Source organism: Tinamus guttatus, unplaced genomic scaffold, assembly GCF_059628265.1.
Source record: "Tinamus guttatus ecotype Peru unplaced genomic scaffold, ASM5962826v1 Tinamus_guttatus_pri_ptg000004l, whole genome shotgun sequence".
NCBI lineage: Eukaryota > Metazoa > Chordata > Aves > Tinamiformes > Tinamidae > Tinamus > Tinamus guttatus.
The window spans coordinates 10,177,583-10,198,352 of record NW_028288538.1 but is presented as its reverse complement, the minus strand read 5'-3'; the positions used below and the strand labels follow the sequence as shown (position 1 = coordinate 10,198,352).

The window sequence follows — 20,770 nt, the reverse complement described above, 5'->3', positions numbered from 1 at the left end:
TGTTCGAAGACATGCTGTCTGGAAATAACTACTGTGTGCCATAGGAAGTCTCCCACACTGCTTGCAGAAGTGACAGGCACAAACAAAAATCCTTTCATGGAAAAGTGCAGCAGCAAGCAAGGAGGCAAGGGTCCAAAGGACTGATCAATAAAATGTAGCTATTACCAAATTCAGATTTCACCAGTGCAGGGTGTTTCTGAGGAGGAAACAGAAAACAGGCCAGAAACAGAAAACAGACCTCAGGGTGATGAGGACAGAAGTTACCTTGCTGAATAAAATCAGGAGAGATCTCAGGTCTTTCTGGTGCGCTCATGCTGTGGAGTAGAGTTCTCCCTGGAAGGAAAGAAAGAAAAAACAACGTTGTCAGAGCCCAGCAGGATTAGTAACTAATAAGATGAAGCTAAGGAAGGTCTACTAACATCAAGGGGGTTGCCAGAGGGAAAAACAAAAAGGAAAATGCTGCTGAAGAACACGACCACTTCCTCCCGATACCTTGAGCCCCAAAGGATCTCAGGGTTAGAGCCCCAGACTGAGAGGCTCTGGCTAGCAAAAGGCAGCAGGCAGCCCAGCCAGACCCTGGGAGAACAGCAGTGGAAAAGGCACCTCTCAGAACGTGGCCCATCCCTGCAGCCCGACAAGGAGGTAATGAGGATTTTATTGACAAGATTTGTAAAAAACTTGAATCACTGAATATCTGTGAGAAAGAGGAAAGAGTGAGAGGCTACTACTAACATTATTTTTCCTTACTGTAACTTGCAAGCCCAGTGGCACTGTCCTAAGTGATGATGTAGCACTGTCAGAGGCCACGTTTAAAGGAATCTCAGTATCTCCTGTTTTGCTGGCTCTGTCTTTGATAACGTTATGATTACAATTTGATCTAAAGTTGACCTGTTTTCCAAACTACATCATTTGGTTTAATTAAAATATTCCTACAAACTTTTCTCTTTTGTGTAAATGCATGAACTCTAGACACTCAAATCCCCGAAAAATTTTAATTCAATAGCATGGTCAGTGCATCAACAAGACTTCTCATGACCTCTCTCCACTCTCCTGACCTCACTCATCACTGCTCAAGGACAATGCAAAAATTACAGCTCTGAGGTTTCTTCCTCTGCCTTTCACATTTCTTCACAGTAAGCGGGTCCAGAAATCACTTAACAAATACTAGCATTTAAATAGTTAGTAAGGAAGATTTAATCAAGAATAATGAGGACTAGAAAAATCCTGATTTTGACAGTCTTCTCAGCAACAGAATTAACGTTCATTTACAGCCCACTGAAGAACAATTTAACCAAAGGCACAAAGTATCCTGTAGAACCTTTTTATTGCTGACAATAATACTTGGATTAGAATTAGCACAGCTTGATTTTTGAATCCCAAATTGAGTCTGCAGAGCAGGCAGTTAAAAAAGGGTATTTTTTTACTTGGAAACCAAGCAAACTTGATCTGGAAGTCATTAACAGATAATAAACATAATCTTCCCCCACTCACTCCCAAGATGCCATCTCTACAGTCACTTTCCAGAATACAGTTGTATTTTTACAACATGTCATCCTACAGAGAAAAGTCTTGCAGGCTTTCATTTTATCTGATTTCTCCCTTACTGCTAAGGAATTAGCGCATTCTCTTCAGCAGGACTCAGATCCTGACAAGGAGAAAGAAGTGGAGTGGAAGGAGGAAGAAGTGGGAAAACAAAGAAGAAAAGTAAAAAGAGACATTCAGGAGTAAGTTGCATCTTTACAAAATTATCATATGGATTCTTCATTATGATAAGTCATAGACATAAGAAAACATACACATTTGGTGCATTTACTGTTGATAGTAACATCATGGTGACTAGTTTTGCTTCATTGTCCTATGCACTATATCGTTTGAGTTCAGGCAATGGAATTAATGGTGGTAGATATTTATTTGTAGAATTTTGGGGCTGACGTTGTTGTATTCACTGATATATAACCATAATACCTAAAAACTTACATTTTTAGCTTTTCTCAAATAGCGAAAAATTCAGAAGCTTTTATCAGTTTGAAAGAAATTCTGAATCATATTTTAATTCTGAATCAGCTGAAACATATTAAGTCTTGATGCTGTCATTAAAAGCTAGCCGCTAAGATTATTACCGTTACTTCAATCTTTCTACAACTTTATTGTTTCATTTTCTGAAGGTCTGGATAATTAAGACCTTACACAGGCAATACTTGCACTGACGTCAACTTGTATTTTGTCTGGGTAGAACCCCTACTGCACTCAGGTTCAGGTGTTTTACCACAAAAAAATGAAATCAGGCTCATTCCGAAATTAACTGTGTTTAGCCAGTGACATTAATGCCAGTGAATTTCTAGGGATTGCCTGATTTAGGGCTTCCAACATAGCTTACAATGGCTGTCAATAAAAGTGCATATCTTTTCTTTAATTCCTTGTCCTTTGTGATTTTCCTGAGTATAGACATCATTACTTTTTGCAGCGTACTTCAGTCACCAAAATGCAGATAAAGTTATATTTCAAGTTCATGTGGAATTAGTTTTGTACAAATATAGCTGCCTCTTGCTTTAATATACTCACCTCTGTAACATTTGCCATTCTTATATCCATTTAAATAAAATGCCAAAATGTTTTAATTTTTTTAATGTAGTTAATATTTTAATGTAGTTAAGCTTTTTAAACTAGATACGGATCTTATGTTAATGAAGGTAACTATGGAAGTTCTACAGTTTTCGGAGTACTCTAATACTTTTCAAAGCTCTCTAAACTTACTTCGGATTCCAACTGTGACCAAATATCCACTTTTGAACAAACTTAAGGACATAAGAATTTCAAAACTTCTCATTTATTATTTATTTACAGATAAAGCATTTTCTCCTTTTTGTGCTGAGAACAGAAAACATATTTGCTGCATAAAATGGTGTAATTTCTCACTTTTGAATATTTCTTTTCCAGATATACAAGAATTCCAAAAATGCTTTTCAAAATATGGTCCATTTTAAAAGGAAAGAAACAACAGATCTTTATACTAGTTATGCTAGTGTCATCATGGTCTGAAGGTGTAAGTGAAACAGAGTTTTTACGGGAAAGAAGATATTATACAACTAATAATAGCTGGAAAAACAAACATCTATATTGGGGGGCACAGAAGCCCTTCTGGAGTACCTAGATTAGAAGCCTAAGATCCATATACTTTTATTCTGTCAATGGTGAGAGATGAACACTTTTCCTCTTTCCTTGCTACATAAGGAACTCAAAATCAGGTACGGTGCACACATCACCTCACCTGCTTCTCTGATTTGAAATTAGCTACATTACTGGTCCTAGAAAAGCTTGGGAGAAAAATTGATTTCTTAGAGGAATTAAGAATTGGTAACCCAAAGAGGACTACACAGAAAAATATTCAGTACTGAAGAGACCAAGCGTGACATAAGCAGACCACGAAACAAGATGTCAGAGAGAGGCCAGACACTCAAAACTGCACATTCAAGAAGAGGTCAGTGATAGAAGAATATTTCAAAATATTACCTCAAAATCAAAGCAGAAGGTGAGAGAAAGAAGAGAAAGCTGGTGATACGAATTCAAGAGAGCAGACTCCTATGAGACCCCAACATGTAAGTTTGTTTCTTTTTACTTAGAAAATCAAGCATTTGCTTACATAGGGTAAATGCTGAGTACCTACAGCAAAAATCAAAACTTCATAAATTCTGTCAGCAATACAAGAGAACAACTTTGACAACCATCAGTTGACACCTACTGGGAATTCTCTCAAAAACTTTAGGAAAATGTAAGGGAAAATGTATCCTTCTAGCATGTGTGTAGGTAAAAATGGAATTGGAAAATTTAAAAATCTGGGTTCAATGACTGAAAAGGATTTGCTATCTGTTCCTTCTTATTTAGATATACAACCTCTAGGCGAGGTTTTCCACTTATGATCAGATGAGAAATCTTTAAAAGAAAAAACATATTGAGGCTAGTGACCTGAAAGGTTTACAAGGGAAATGCTGCATCTACCACATTATACTTGAGAATCTTACTTCTCTTAAAGGATAAAATAGGACTTATCCCAATTCTTTCCTATTGCAGTATAAAAATGCAAGAATGATTGTCCTTGGTCACACCAAACATACATCTCATGCACTATCCCATTTCCAACTCTGACCAATAACAGATGCCCAAGAAAGATTTTAAGAGGTTGGCAAGCGCACAGTGATACAGCCACAAAGTTCTCTCCTGGCCACATGAAATCCGTGGCTCGGGAACCAGAGTTGCACACTCTGCATTTAATAAACCTCCACAGATTTTTCCACTAACTAGTTAACTTAGAAGTCTACATTGTCTGCTGGTGCTTAACTTAATGCTGTACCTCTGCTTTTTAGTTTCATTTGATGTTCTGTTAGCCTCACTTCACTTAAAATCAAGAAATACTAAAGCACTTACACAAAACTTGTCATAGGCAGCTGCAGATTTTTGCATATTAAAATATCTTGCAAATAGAAACCTCTTCCCAAAATGTCTTATGACAGTAAGAACAGAGATTCATTTTCCTGATTTTGGTAGTCTAATATTCCCAAACTATTGGACAAGAATGTCTATATTTGAGATTTAATATTTTAAAATTCTTATAATATGACCAAAACTTGTAATACCAGCTTAGTCAAATATTCTGTGTTACATCATACTTCTCTGAGAGATGATTTAACAACATTCATAGTATCTAGTACTGAATGTTTGAAGTTCATCTATTTTCCCCACATTTTCACTGTAGAAGTATTCGCTTCTGAAGTACAACAGCAAAAGACCTTGCAGTTAGGTAGTAGTACCAGTAGTTGAGGCAGTATTTTTTACAAATGAGCTTGTCTGTAGACCAAGATGTGCGACGGTTAGAGTTCAAGTGCACTTATCTCAGTCCTTAAGAAAAGCAAGCGCATCCCACTTAATCCAGTTCTTAAACAAGCAAATAGCTTGAAGTTTAAAGTAAATAGCTTTTCTCAGTAGTGATTTAGTCAGAGATGTTGTCATTATACAGCTATTTACTTTTTATATTCAGTAGCCCTAGTGTGAACAAAAGAGGCAGAAAAAGCAAATAAACTGAATCAGAAGAGCAAATCAGCTCCAATCCACATCCCGTTTCCACAATACATATATATATAGCTCCCTAGCAGAAACATTTCTTTGCTTATAGCGTTAGAATTATGCAGGCATTTTTAAATGCACCTTTTGTGCATTCAAAATTCTGTCTAGGAAAATTAAAGAATAAATTATTACTTCAAAATGAAAAATGCAATGAGTGACAAACTTCTACATTATTCATAAACTGACGCACATAATGATCCACAGGCTGCCTAGTACACAGCCTACTGATAGAGCTTTGAACTGGTGTGTCAATCAAATAATAATCAAAAGTCTAGTCGAAACCAGCTGCAACAATATATTATCTTTTTGCTGCTAGTTCTATTGCCCAAATCTCTATTTCTACAGCTACCAATATTGTTTCCACCAGCAGCAGCATTTATTTCTCTTTTTCATCTTTTTTCTTTATTAAATATATATTTTTAAGTTTTTGTTTATATCAAGTATTTTCTCTAATCCACTCCCAACTTGCAAGAGAGAAATACTGGATTAGTGCCTGAGAACAAGACTGTAGCACAGCAGAAGGCTTCAATGTGTCTAACTTGTTCATCTAAATACAAGATGGACCACCATAATGATATTGAAAATTTGTTGAGTATTATCATTATTTCAGCACATAAAGAAGTCTGATTTCCGTATTTAGTCTTATGGCTTATTCAGCCTTATGTTCTGTAGATGGTCCTAGCTTAGTGATGAAAAGTCACAAGCAGGACTGTAACTTCTGCCTTCCCTAATAGAATGCATGCAATATTTTATTTGAAGTATTTGCAAAAAGAGAGCTATTACGATAATCAGTAGCTTTCAAGGAATTTCTTTTGTTTATATCCTCTTGTACACGTGCACATGAGCAAAGTTTCATAGTGTATGAATATGCAATGCAGTTAAAGAAACCTTTCTCTGGAGTGGCTTTTTATAATGCAAAAAGTAGCACAGCGGCGTTTCATTTTTCTCTTCCTCAGATTAATGAAAACATGCTGGTCTTGCTGGCTTTAACGTTATTAGGAATACTGTTTTTTCGCTTTCCTTTATTTTTTAAAACAAACATTTAGAATATTCAGCTGTGGCTGTGTACTAATATCATCAATACCGCACTACCTAACGTGCCAGGCATGCTCCTTGCTCCCTATCGCAGCGCAATACGGCAAAATCCCTAAATTGCCGACAGTGGTTGGTCTTTCATCTCACCAGAAGCAGCAGGACATGTGGAGTTTGTTGTTAGTCTCCAGTGCTTTGAATCAACTGCATGTGGTGAACCAGTGATAGTTTTGGAGTTCCTGTTCTTCCAGGACATGTTACTTTGACAGCACCTTAGCTGTCAGCTCACATACACAACTAGGAGATAGCATGGAAACTTGCCACGCAACTGTGCTCGGCCCTAACAAAATATGGCAGCAGTAAGAACTAAAAAAATCTGCTTGTATCAGCTCAGATATTATCTCTCTCGCTTAGTATCTTACCAATATCTTATCTCACCAATATCTTAATGCACAAAGGGAAGCAATGACATTTTCTGTTGTTAGTTGAATAGTCTGAAAGTGTCGAGTAATACTCAGAATTGCCCAGTTTGAGAGAGGCCAAGCAGGCCACCCAGAAAGCCCAAATGTCACGACTGGCCTCCAGAATATTTTTCCTGTTTTTGTAGTGCTAGGTAATAACTGAAACAGTGCTTGGCTCTGACATCTGCTGCTGGTTGAGATATGTGACTAGCTTTTCTAACTTCAATCTGAGCTACATTTTGAAAATTATGAATTCTTACGAGTTAGTGTCAAAGCCTGACAGTAAAAGTGAGCTGGTTGCCTCCTATCTTCCAGTACTTAATATCAGTTCTGCATAGAAACAGCTGGAAACAATATCACATTTGCTACAATAAATTTTCAGAGGAATTCGTTGAAAATATCGCATATCTACAAAGAGCCAATTTACAAAACAGCTTTATAAATCAGTGGTACGTACAGGAAGAGCCATATGAGCAAACTGCTTGAGCTGATTACTTAACCAAGTTAAGTAGGACATAGTTAGAGCTGAACTGACATCTTCCAGAAACATGACAATCTAGGTACCATTTTGACCCAAAATCTGGATCCTCACTTGTCCTCAGTTAAGAGGAGTCCAAGCATCTCATATCTATGTCTTTAGTAAAGATTAAGCTTTGAATGAGTCCTGCAATACTCCTGTTTATTTTAGTAGATGCTTAATATGTAGAAATTTAAAATGAACTCCGAGTTTCTGCTATTGCTGTCATGCATGGCTTGTATTATATTAACTTTTACTTTGGTGATTTTTCCTGGCTTAGGTGAAAGCATTTAATCCTTTTAAAATCTACTTTTTATTACTTTAACTTAAAATGTATACTATGAAGATTGTCATTAATTACTGTAATGTGTCATAGTTTCATGTTAGACCTGACTAAGATACTTCTGCACAAATCTACCAACATCCTATTCACTGGCTCCAATACAGTTATTTCTAGTTTAATAGAATTAGTATCTCTGCTTCCAATGCAAATATTTTATTGCAGCCAAAGAAAACACTGTAGGCTGTAGCATCTGAGGAAAAAATGGTTTACTCTAGGCTGAATAAAATAAATCATGAACATTTTTTCTTGAATTGAACTTAACCTTTGAACTGAATTGATTTGCTCCCTACTTCTCATCAATAAACTGGAGTCACCTGCCAATGAGCACTTTTCTGTAAATTATCCCATGAATCATATGAAATTGCACTAGTGCTTTCAGGAATTATTTGGCTCATTTTCTTTTGCGCTTTCCTCTTTTACTTAAAAATCACGTAGACTAAGCTAAAGTTCCATTCAAAGTAACTGGTAGTATTATTGCTTATCTCTCAGTCTTCTTAAAAACTTAGAAAGCTGGACATTACACTCTTCCCCAGCGTCCCAGGGAGTACTTGTTTTTTTTTTCTCTCTATTTGCAGACCACGTCTCTTTCCAGGCAACTCTTTAGCATTTAGCTACTGGAAAGGATGCTAAGGGGAGGATACAGTGACTCACTCTATCATTTCCTCTCTCTTTGGAATTGCTGTACTTTTACTGGAAAAAAATATTAGAAGTAAGCTCCAGACACACTGTGTCAGCTCCCTAACAACTTCCTCCAAAGAAGTCAGCGCCTGCAATACTTAAGCCATATTTCCATAGAAAAGCAAGAGATTTCCACTATGGTTTGAATCAACCTCCATGTGAAAAAAGACAAAAATACAATAGGAGTTACATTGAAAATCAGATGCCCATCAGGAACAGAAGAGTGAACCATGAGCAGCACAAATAAAAAATGAGTAAATCATTAACTCCTGGATTGATACTAAGGAAAGATGATTTGTTTCTCTTGCTTTTCCATACTAACCATTGCTGTGAAGGGCACGGGGTTACAGCTGACCCTGTAACTTTTCTCACTTTGTCCAGCTTTTATTTCAGTACCCAAGTGGAACATTCTCCTTGTTTCTGCTTCCAAGCTGAGTGGAAAGTTGGAACTGTCATCTTTCCAAAGACAGACAATAAACCACAGATCATCATTTCTGCAGGTCTAAGTATGTAAAACTGCATTTTAATTTTATTCTCCTATATTATAGAGAGCTGTTTTGATTAATTAAATTAATGGCTACAATGAGGGATATGAATACACAAACATTTTAGCTTTGCTTCCTATCTTTACTTCAACATATGGGTCAGACCATCTGAATCCCCCCAGACTTTTAGTAAAGGATTATTGTAAAGCAGTGAGGGGGCAAGAATGACTGACTACTTTTTCAAACATGATCAGCAAAGCATCATGCTGAGGTTCTGCAGGCAGTGGTTACTGTGTGGAAAGCATGGAAACCTATCTCCATTGAAAGAGCAGGCTAGTTTCCACACACACAAATGTAGGCTCAGAATAGCAAAGAGCTTCAACAGGTGCAGCCATGCAAGGAATTGCATGTGTATGCAGGCATGTGGGAGAGGATCTAGCAGGAACCCAGCTCTATATCCTCAGATATTTTCCTACAATTTGAAACTGTATCTCCAAATATTTAATACACAGGTTTATCTGTTTGTAACTTAAAAAAAGAAAACCAAACCCCAAAACACTACATCTGTCTCCTAACTAACTAATCTTTTAATGAAAGTGTCAGACAGAATAATTTATCCATTCAACAGATAGAATTAATAGCAGGCTTAATTAATATGCCACTCTGTAAAAAGATTTTTAAAAAGCTGCAAAATATTTAACTTTTTAAATGCATAAAATATGCACTAAAATATGTAACAAATTTTCTAATCATTCGAGTTTCCTAGATTAGGGACATAAATAGTATATTGATTTTAGAAACTTATTCTGCAACAGTTTAATTTTAAAATATAGCTGGCCTACTCAAAGCGTAGTTAATCAAAAGGGATTGATTTCTGACAGCTGTTATTGTTTGAAAAGTTAATATCTAGGAATTCTGTATCGATTTGAAAGGGCATCTGTTTCTAGAATGTGTAAAGCTTTGATAAAGCAGAGATAATTTATCTGCTTTCATTTTGTACAATAAAGCTGTTCTTAATATTCTTATCCTTATCTTATAATATTGCATGTTAAATTGAGTGGCTTTATCACGCCATCAGTTTTCAAGCAGAATCATTGAAGTCAGGTGGGCTCTCTGCTCCAGAACGGAAGGAAAGATATGATTCAGTGTCATCTTACTTGTAGTGGGAAAATGGAAGAAAACTAATTATTTCTAACTATATAAAATTAAATAGTAAAGGCTGTATTGTGCTACTGATTTACAAATAGTTTGCTCAGTGATAGAAGTGAGAAATACACTTTCTAAGGTACAACTAAATTCATAAATTGCATTATTTAATATTATAGAACTCTTATAACATATAAATTTTATATAATTTTATTATATTCATAAAAACATTATGAATTTAATAAAATTTATAGACCTTGCAACAGCTGTGGGGAAATGTTAACAAGAGCAATGCATTCCTTTTTTTTTATTCAAGAATTCTTTTGAACTATTTATTTTTTGATTATTCATTTTAAACATAGAAGTGCTATTGTAAAGAAAAACTGACGCACCGTCTTTCAGCCTTTAGGAGATGTATTCTGGAAATAGTGCGTTCATACCCAAGATCTGTTTCTGTCTGTCTCTCTTCCACCCCTCTGCATCTTTTTTACTCATTTATTCAGCAAAACTCCAGACGGGCACTACACAAAAAACAGCTGTTTCTCCAGCAAAAGGCAAAATTGAACTGCCTTCCACATAGAGGCCAGTGGTATCTTCCAAAACAGAAGGTGGAGCTAACGATTTTTACACAGGGTTGGCAAGTGGGGAGATAGGAAAGGCTTTCTGATAAGTTTTGACAAAAAAAAGCTTCTGTTTTTGTACTGAAATCTAGGACAGACTTGTGTGAAACTATATTCCACAACAACACACTGTTCCTAAATATAAGCACATAGAAATCTGCAGGTACATGCATGTATTCCTAGTACATGGTACAAAAAAGAGCGATATATGATGACATAAGTCTACTAGAAAGCTAAGGCAGCAACAGGGGCAATACCACACTAAGCGGCTGTTCTCATTCTCAAAGCAGCGCAGTGAGACCACCTGAATTTAACTCACAAATTTATGTAACTCTATTAACTATCTCATTTCATAGCCTTGGAAAATTTACATCTCCTCTTCACATCTTTACATCTCTTTTTTCCTCTTTACATTTCTCTTCAGGTTCCCTAGCTGCAACCCTCAAAATCAAGAACTTTTTTCCAGAAATAATGCTGCTTGCAGATGCCTCTTGTTATGGAGCTCCCAATATATGCAGACTACTACAAAGCTATAGAAAAGATTAATTTTTATATTGGTGACCTTTCTTTGAGTTGTTTCGTTATTTATACACTTTTGCCTAAGTGTCCTGAAAGCAATCATGTAGCTCCCGCAGAAGTAAAATAATGTTATATACAAAAAAAAACATTTGAAGTCAGACCACAAGAAAAAGAGAAAAGTTAAATCAAGGATCCTGAAAGAGAAATTTGGTTTGCATTCAGGGTATAATTTCAACACCTGAAACATTAGCCAACACACACCAGCTATGACTTGAATTACGGCCTGTGTTGGAATCTCGGTGCAGTACCAATAGCATGAAATTGGCTACCAGGGAAATCTAACAAGTCCAAGCAGACAGAGAATTGGTTCCCCACTCCTTTCTTCAACAGAAGCAAAAATATTTTTGACTCACGAAAATGCTTCCAAAATGGAACGCTTAAAAGATGAGAACAGTTTATAAAACACAGCTGAAATATTTGAAATTATATAGTGTCAAAAAGAGAGTAACAGTCAACCAAATAATAAAATGCAGTTTGCCAAAGTAACATTTAAAACAACCTTTCCATTCTTTTCAATTCTATAACTACTTTTTCACAAACAAAATATTTCTTAAAACTATTTATAATATCTGGCAGGGAAATAAGAGCTCTGCAAATATGGTGAGAGTTCCAAAGTACTTTTGCATGTAATACATAGCAATGTTTCCATTCATGCATCACTGAAATGCATCCATGTCTAATAGGAATACAGCATCAGGTCAAAAGAGTGCAGCAGAACTAAGCAGTTTAGTGTCTGAAGTAAAGAATATTTTGCCTGACAGAAGTTATGTGGACAGAATTTCCCCAGCAGAACAAACCTTTCTAGCACTAACTTGAGTGCCTAAGGCATATATCAGAGGTCTACAGTAATGGGAGAGTTCTGAGCTCTGTAGACTACTCGGCCTACTCAGCTTTTTTCTCAATAAATAGTAAGTTTTCCCATTTCCCACAGCTTTGTCTGAAGCAGAGTTTCTTCAATTATCCTGCCATATAAGGGGAGCCAAGCTTGGAAAGGGCATCAGAGCAGATATACTTGGCAACGCTTTGAGGCTAATATGAATATAACTGAGCCTTGTCGCATAAGGTATCGGTCTGCTGCTTTGCTGAAGGACTACTGCAAATCTACTGTGAAAATTGCAGTGCTATACGTTTCAGGGTTAACTGATTAAAGTAAGTATGTAGGCACTAGTTAGAACAGCAGTCTCTCCCATTTCTAGTTGGCTTGAATCAAGACAAGAAATATAGAAAACAAGTACTGCCACCTGAAAAATTTTCGCAACCTATGTAAAGAAACAGAGAAGCTTAACTATTAGTAAACAGAGCCTAGTAATTAAATGATTACTCTTGGAATAAAATAAATCTGGTAGTCTTACCAGATAGGCGAAGTAGTGAATAAACAAATAAAGTAAAGAAAAACAAGACAAACCTGCCCTATCCAACCTCATCACCTCTAGATGTGGGACTGCATCAAAGAAAATGCAGAAAAAGCTTGCGTGTAACCTAGCTGGGATTGCTTTGCCCAAGCCCTTTGTCAACAAGAATGCTTTATTTTCCACTACTATCAGTGGAACGCTCACGCTTCAAAACAAAAACAGTAATTTCTGATAGTTTGAAGAGTTTGCCTATGTGGATGTCAGATATTTCTCTGTTATTAAGACCCAGGGTGAGTTTAATCTGAGAAGAGATCAGTTGGCCTACATCATTAACACACTTCTACAAACAGTGGATAAAACCGTTTTAAATTACCAGAAGTTGCATCATTACAGATTATTATTTTAGCATTGTTAGCCCTCTATAATATGATGTTGCTCCCATAGGAATACTGATTAAAATAGGAACCAGATGTGCTTTTCATGACCAGATTGAAAAAGATAAACAACCAGAAAATCAATTCAAATAAAAAGGATGCCCTGGGGGTGTTTCTCAAAACTAAACAGGGAGAGTGTATGTAACTTTTAGAAGGGTGGGGCAGGAATTGAAGAACACTTAAAAACAGAACACTCTTCTTTCATTAAAAAGAAAAAAATCTAAGAAACATGTAACCATCTAGTCTCCTGGACACCTATTCTGATATTATTTCAAAGCAACACTAAGTTAACATATTGCGCATAGGCAACAATAAAGAAAAAAAAAAGTCACTTTTGCTCATAAAAGACATTCATGAGAAATAAAACTCAAGACTATTTTAGACCTAGATGTCAGTGTTTTAAAGGAATACTACTTTGGTTTACTAGCTTGTAAATGTGATATTGAAGTTCCAAAAAATAATCTGCCTCCACCTCCAGACAGACACCAAAGGGAAGCCTTATCTTCTTGCCAATCCTGAGTGGAGCATTTCTTACATTAAATGGAGGCCAGTATCTGGAATCTTGAAAACTGTGACCGAGATTCAGCAGTAATGTGTAGGCCAGCTGTTTCTTTTTTTTTTTTTTTCATACGCGTTAGAAAGCAGCAAGACTTCCATTCACAAAGGACTGCCTAGGTCTCACATCTCTCTCCTTCCTTCCATGAGCTCCCAAACTTTCAAATTTTTCCATTATTTCTTCTCTGCCAATGTTTTAAATGTCCCCTTAAGTTCCCTTTTCCCATAATTGATTCCTCATTTTCTTCCAAATGGCAGCACCTGCCAGTGCCAGAGCAGGCCCCCTTGGATCCTTGAGGACATTGATCATTCTGCTCATGTAAGAGGGTACCAAGCTCGTCAACTCAGACCTCGGTGGGAGGTGTACTACACACTACAACCAGACCACTATCATACACTGTCAACAACTCCTGTATCAGAAGAATATTAAGTTTGCACGAGCAGTCAGAGATTGGGAAATACCAGAATTAAAACTGTTCATGTAACCCCAGTAAAAACACTTCTGTAAAAGTTATCTTGTTGTCATTGAAATAATGGCTATCAAAGTCAAAGGCAGCCAGACATACAAGCCATGACTGATAAAACCTTATAGTCCTCATACTATGGTTTAAGAATTGCAATAAAACTTTAAATTTTAAGGAATCTTTAAAAAGATCTGTCACATTTTTCAGGTCTTGCAATTACTTCTTATGCCACCTCCCAGATATTGCCGAGAATTAACACAAAACAGGGGGATGAGGCCTTTTCAAAACAAGAAAGAAGACAGATAAACCAAGTTTTAGTCACCAACAACAGCAACAAGGAAGGGCACAACTTTCCATTTACTGGAAAGATTAATCTGTACCTATAGATTCTAGAGTACGTGTTAAATTTGATAAAGAATTCACCAGAGACATTTTAAGACCAAGAATTCATACCAGATACTGCCAAAGTATTGTTCACATCTAACAATACTATGAAACAAAGGCAGGATCTTCAGAGAGGAATTTTATTGAAATGTGGTTAACGAGCAAAAAATGCTTGTCAAAATTCTTAAAAAACTTTTCAGTAACTTTTCTCTAATATTTATATCTTCTTATTCTGTGGTTTTCAGTCAAATGAATTAAATAAAAATACCCTTGTTGGCTGCCATATCAAAGGACTGTCACATTCTGTACCTCTCAGTACGATACATTTCACACAGTAACTTCCACATTACTGTTCATATATCTATTCATTGCACACGTTTTGACAATGTTCTTTTCATTTAGAAAGTCTCTGAAAGATTTACCCTAGTATATAAACATATATTGAAGAGTTTTGAAAAGATATTTTCAGGGTATTGTATATTTATGAATTGTTTGTTATGCACACTTGCTATTTTTGGTCACTAGTCTCCAAAATCACATTATTTCTAATTCCTGAGTGAATAATGGGCATTCCCAAGAGAAGCTATTCCTTATAGATGTCACATATGTTCTTCAAATATATGCCACATAGTTTTTGATACGTGACATGATGGGCAAAAGCATCACAATCTGTACCACTTCAGTCCTTTCAGCAAAAGGGTTGAACTTATATGCCTTCCCCCTATAAAAGAGTAAGAATATTCTTTTATAGGAGAAAAAAGAGGTCTGCTATAGAGGAAAAGAGAAAGCACAGACGTCCAAGTTCCTGCTTTTTAAAAACCTATCTGTCTAACGACCTATCTACCTTTTACCTACCACGCTCTGCATTCCAGCTCCACAGGACAGCCATATTTAGGCTTAAGTGAAGAAGGGTTCCTGTACACTGAATAGCCTTTCTCAACTTTAAGTATGTAAAATTATCAACTGGAAATAATGTTAAAAGTGTAGAAATTATTTTAGTAATGTGATAGTTATGATAAGCGGAGTAAGCCAGGGCTCAAGAGGCAGATCAACCAGTACCAATTCTGACTAAGATCTGTTTCAAAGCCTGCCCTTCATCAGTTGCTGGCAAAATTCAATCCTGTGGATGCCAAGAGAGGCACATATCCATCTAACATAGCAACAGCTGCAGCAAGAGACATGTAAATTCACAGAAGTACAGCTGTTCACATATAGAAGAGATGACTCTGAATCTCTAGAACTACAAATACAGAGAAGCAGGAAGCTGCCATTTACTCAGAACAGAAACTCTCCAGTAATCTTTAGGCCAAGCATCTTTATACTTTAGTCAGTTTGAAATCAATGAAGCGTCCCATCCTGCTTCTATTCCCTTGATGAAATTCTGTACTTTTAACAGATGCTCAATTTGCCCTGGTACTTTGAATGCAGAAGTATTTTGAACCTTTCTTTTCTTTTATTATCAGGCAATAGAAAAACTGCTCCATTGGTTCATGCCTACATTGGATAAATATCTCAAGACTGATGGTGACATGCTTGTTTTAACCCAGTAAATTAGGTGAGCTGCACTCACATCATTAGCACTTTACATTCTCCTTTCAGGACCTACACAATAAAACCAAGTATTTGAAGTTTTAAGGAAGGCCTGCTTGAACAAGTGTAAATGGATCATTTACTGAAGCAAAGACTAGCAAGAAAATCCAGGAACCCCACACTACCTACACTGCACACGTTCCTGTAACTGAGGACCAGATGTTTAACTTTGTAAATCAGTAAGACAGAAATCTGACTCATAAATCATTCTGATTTAAATAAAAAATATTACGCATACATTTTAAAAGAACTTTAAGGTTATAAAGTTAAATATTCATAAGTCAGGAGATGAGAGGGTCTTTCTTTGATTACATTGACTCACTGACTTCTTGTGTAGGTACCACAACATAGAGTTCAATTTTTACCATCTTTCCCTCTTCGAAAAAAAAAAAAGGAAAACTAGTATTTTTTGAGCTCTGAGTATTTTACAGCATTAATAATTTTTTAAAGTAGAGTGTATGTGTGTGTGTGATGAGGCTTTTAAAATTCCATCACAGAACCAACAGGAGTTCATTAGGGGTGGTACATACTTGATCTATCACCACCCTCATAGCTGTAGGTGGCAATCACATGCTAAATATCCAATATTTCGGACTATGCCAAAGATTTGCAGTGTAGGCCCACATGCAGCTGGGAGAAAAAAAAAAAAAAAAAGCTTCTGTATAAGGCTTGGTTTCAATTTCAGGCTTCCATTTTTTTTGGAAAAAATACATTTTCCTTGTCTAGCTACTCTCAATCTCCATGCTCCTGGCCGAGTCCTTTGCTCAACTTTCCACAGTTCCCTTTGTGAATTATCTTTCTCTTTTTGGTGCCTCTCTCTCTTTTCCTCTTTACATTCCCTAGAGTGTCTAATCCCAATCTCCTAATTAAATCCCAATGTTCTCCCACCCACAACACTTTCTACTGCAAATGTGACGAATCACTATCTCCGTTTTGCACACAAACAACTCACATCCAGATGAGTTACAGAATACTTCATACATGTAGGATTAGCAATCTTTTGACTGTGACCACAGCCATGTCCCATTACACTTGCAGCACACATCTATTAATTTCACAGATAACATTCTTTCCTTTCTGACTTTAACTGGTCACATCTTTATGACAGAAAATGCAACGTTTCTAAAAGCAGTTCTTAATGCACTGCCATCTAACTGATGTCAACAGGTAGTTGCTGGTGCTACTAATAATTCCAGCTTTATAGTGGTCTAGCTGCAAATCAGAGTGGACCATATAATTTGTAGCATCCAGTTTTTTGTTATGGACAGATTTTAGTTAGGGATATAAATAAATATTTGACTAAAAGGATAATTTTCTATTCTCAACCACTCTCTATTCAATAAGGTATAGAGGCAGTACTAGGAGATCAGTGAAGACAGTTTTAAACTGAGAAGGAAAAAGAAAGGCCTGAAAAGTCTCCAATCCAAAATCTGCCTTGCAAGGGGCTCCAACTAGAAGGAACTTAGATTTTTCTCTAAGTTTAAAGGACTATCAGACAGACACCTAATAACAGGTATATATTGCCATGGCAACAAGGCTTATTTGTGTGTTATAACATTACCATATTAAGAAGTCTTACGAGTCTTGAAATGCTTAAGTCATTAAATAAATTACAGTAACAGTTATGCTTTATGCAGATTCATGTGAAGGGTTAAAAATTCTAACTTGTTTGAAACTTAAAAAGAAAAGAAAAACCATTTGTATATCCCATTCTTGCAATATTCAAATCTATGAATAGCTATACTCATATAAAAGAAGAGATTGAAGGTGATTTCATATTTGTTACTACTAATTTAAGAATTCATAATCACAGGTAAACTCATGGAAATAATATTTTTGGCAATACTATAAAAAAGATTTTTCAGTAAAGTTCTAGGAATCTAAGTCTTAAAGTTAACTCATCAGCAGTGTCTATAAAAAGACACTGCACATCTCTTTTTTTTTAAAAAAAAGAAATACATATATTTAAAATCAGGCAGAAGAAATCACAACATTGTAAGTATACTGGTAGAACTTGAATACAAATGTGCTCATCACATAAGAAACAGAGGCTTTCCTGAGTTCATACCTGGTAATAAGGTAAACCAAACTTTTCTCTTCAATAGTTTATTTCAGTTCTGGTACTTCTTACATCATGTGAATTGCACTCTAGGTGTCCTGATGCTACCACAAGTGGAAGGATTCCCTGAAGGTGACAGACAGCGCGGATTATCAGCTATTAACAGCAAGGAGACCTGTCACAACCACGTACTATGTAAACCACATGGAGAAAGGAGGGGTTCATCTCCCTCCCCAAAGGTTTATCTTCAGAATCCCACTCTGCTTTATAACATCTAGCTCCTTCAAAAGTCAGTGTCATGGTGATTCATTCTCCTAGGGAAATAAGCTGGGATGCAGATGCTTTTACTTTTTATGCTTATTACTCATTCAGGTAAAAGAATTTATGTTTGCTAAAATGAGTTATAAACAAATAATTTTCTGGAGTTAATTAACAAAAAACCTTGTTACGTATTTGTCAATTATTCGATAATTCTTTTCTTAATATCCTCCTGCATCCCATTCCAGTTTTCCCACAGATTTAAACCACTTTGAGACATATTCTGGATGAATAATGGAGAAAAACAATATAAATGGATTTGTTTTGAAGATTGCTAGGAAAAAACGTGTTTGCCTCTAAAAGGAGGAAAAAACTTCCTAAATGAATGGAGAGAGACAAGAAGTTTATTATGCTGTTTCTATCTGAATTGGAGGCTTGGGCGCAATCCTCGTTTTCTGTCTTTCTGGGACTGCACTGCAGCAATGCTATGCCTATGAATTTGCAGGCAGGAATCGAAACAAGGATAACTGCACAGGGAGCAGGTTTAGTTAAATATTAAACAATAGCTTAAAGTGTGTAGATGTTATGCATTTCTCTACATTATCTTGTTTCATGTGGTCATGATGTCTTAACACATTTTTTTTCAAATATAACTTGACAAAGAAAGGACAAATGTTCTAGCAATTTAGAGAAACTATTTATCTATTGTATTAAAGAACTGCTTGGGATCTGATTTACGAAGTCCTGGACATGCATGTTTGTAAAGAGATAGAGAAAGAAATACAGCTCACGTCAACAGCATGATGTTCCATAAAACTAAAACAGGTCAATTTGAGAGAGGAGCTCATCTTGAACAGAAGTAAGCTGAATCATTTAAAGGGACCTGAGATATATCGGAGAAATCCTCACTTGCATAGGCAGATCAAGATGGCATCCTTTCATTTAAAAATATGAAGTTGTACTTGTATAGTAAGATATAAAATTGTGCAATTAATAATACTACAGTAAAAACATTTTCAAAAAAGTTGTTCTATAATTAGGCAATGAAAGGACATGAAAGTTATCAGTAATTAAAGATTAACTGCATTGTTCACTGACTAAACTTACAGCTAGTGCCTTATTTAAACTGATCTGAGCTGAATCACCACTTCAAAACATACTTACAGCAGGGGATTTATTTTGCAGAGCCAAGAGAAATACATGCCTATGCCTGGACACGAGTAGCTCCAGCTTTCTGAAACGGAAACTTCAGGTATGTAATTCTGCCCCCCCGCCTTACTAGCAGTCAGAAAAAGAAACAGTAAGTTAGGAAGAAAAAATTAGAAAGTAGAGTACAGATGTGAAAGTGAAAGTTGTCACTGCTCATAAAAGACCCACAATATTTACAGAAAAAAAAAACTGTTTGCATCCTGCTTTCAGAAGTAAAATACAGATTACATTTTATCCCTGATTGTTTTCTTTATAATACACACTAAATTAGCCTTCTGAATGCCACGGACTTTTTCATTGCTGTCATTCTGAATTCAGGCTGCAGAATGGATCTGAGAACGTACTGATACAAACGCAACAAATGCACTGGCAAAAGTGCAACTGTACTAAGTGCTTTAGGTTCCGAGTTCTGGCCAGAACTGTGGGCATGGGCTGCCAAGGTACAAGCTAAATTGGGAACAGGAGCGACCACAGTCTATGGGGCTCAGTCCTAATGAGAGCCATCACCTTACGGTTCTTGGCTCTGGAGCATCCAAGTTGGGAAAGGCACTCAGTGCCGCTTCCTCCCTCTCGAAAGAGGTGCATGGATCAAGCTCTTCACTGAATGAGGAAACGTTAGTTGAGTCACAAACATGGAAACAGGCCAACAGGCTGAAATGGAGATAGCGAGAAGAAAAGTTGATTTGGACTTCGAGGGAAAATGGTTCAAAAAAAGAGGACAAAGTGAGTGACAAATGGGGTTAATCCAAGACGCCTCTGAGGAAGAAGTTGAGGACTTTGAGGAAGGAAATTACTCATTCTAGGTGCTTGTGAACAGGAAAGACTAAATAATATAAGGTCTCTGGTGTCATACACCTTTGATGCTCATTCTGTAACATTTCAGTGAAAAACCCTAATTTACTATGTCCCCCTTACCACAAGGTGGCATATCCGTACTCCCTATGATTTTTAACTACCTCTACAGTTTGTCTCAATCAAGTTCTCTTCCCTTTTCTACAAGAGTGAGGAGTGGGGGTGAAAGAAAAAAAAACAGGGAAGGACAAACTACATTGCAATCCAGCTACGAAAAAACACGGGTTCTCGATACTCCTTGGCGAAAGACAGAGTTGCCATGTTCTGCAAATCCCTTCACGAGAATACCAACAGAAGCTTTTAATGCTCAAATGGAACCTAGACTTTGGATACCAGACTGGTGCCACAGCTGAAAATTAACACAGAGTGCCAGAAAACCAAGCATTTAGCCATCACTTTGAACCTCTATAATTTAAGCCTGCTGGTCACCCATGGGCCAGTGTGCAGTGCATAGGTTTTAGTTGCTGCACCTTTTCATTCTTATGTCATGAGTTTCTTAATAACTGCAAATGCTAAGGAAGACTGTCCCTAGTAGTTCTTGTTTTCCTTCATGCTGATAAAAGTTGTGCTTGGAAGTCAGACTGTAACATCCAAATATACATTCTCCTTTTCCCCTAGTGGCTGATTTAATAAA

At 36.5% G+C, this 20,770-nt stretch overlaps 1 protein-coding gene across 1 annotated transcript in view; it reads right to left on the bottom strand.

Moving 5' to 3' along the window:
• The window catches only part of FAM227B (family with sequence similarity 227 member B), a 67,420-nt gene that overhangs the window by 3,716 nt on the left and 42,934 nt on the right, over nt 1-20,770 (bottom strand). The gene's annotated exons all lie outside the window — the stretch shown is intronic.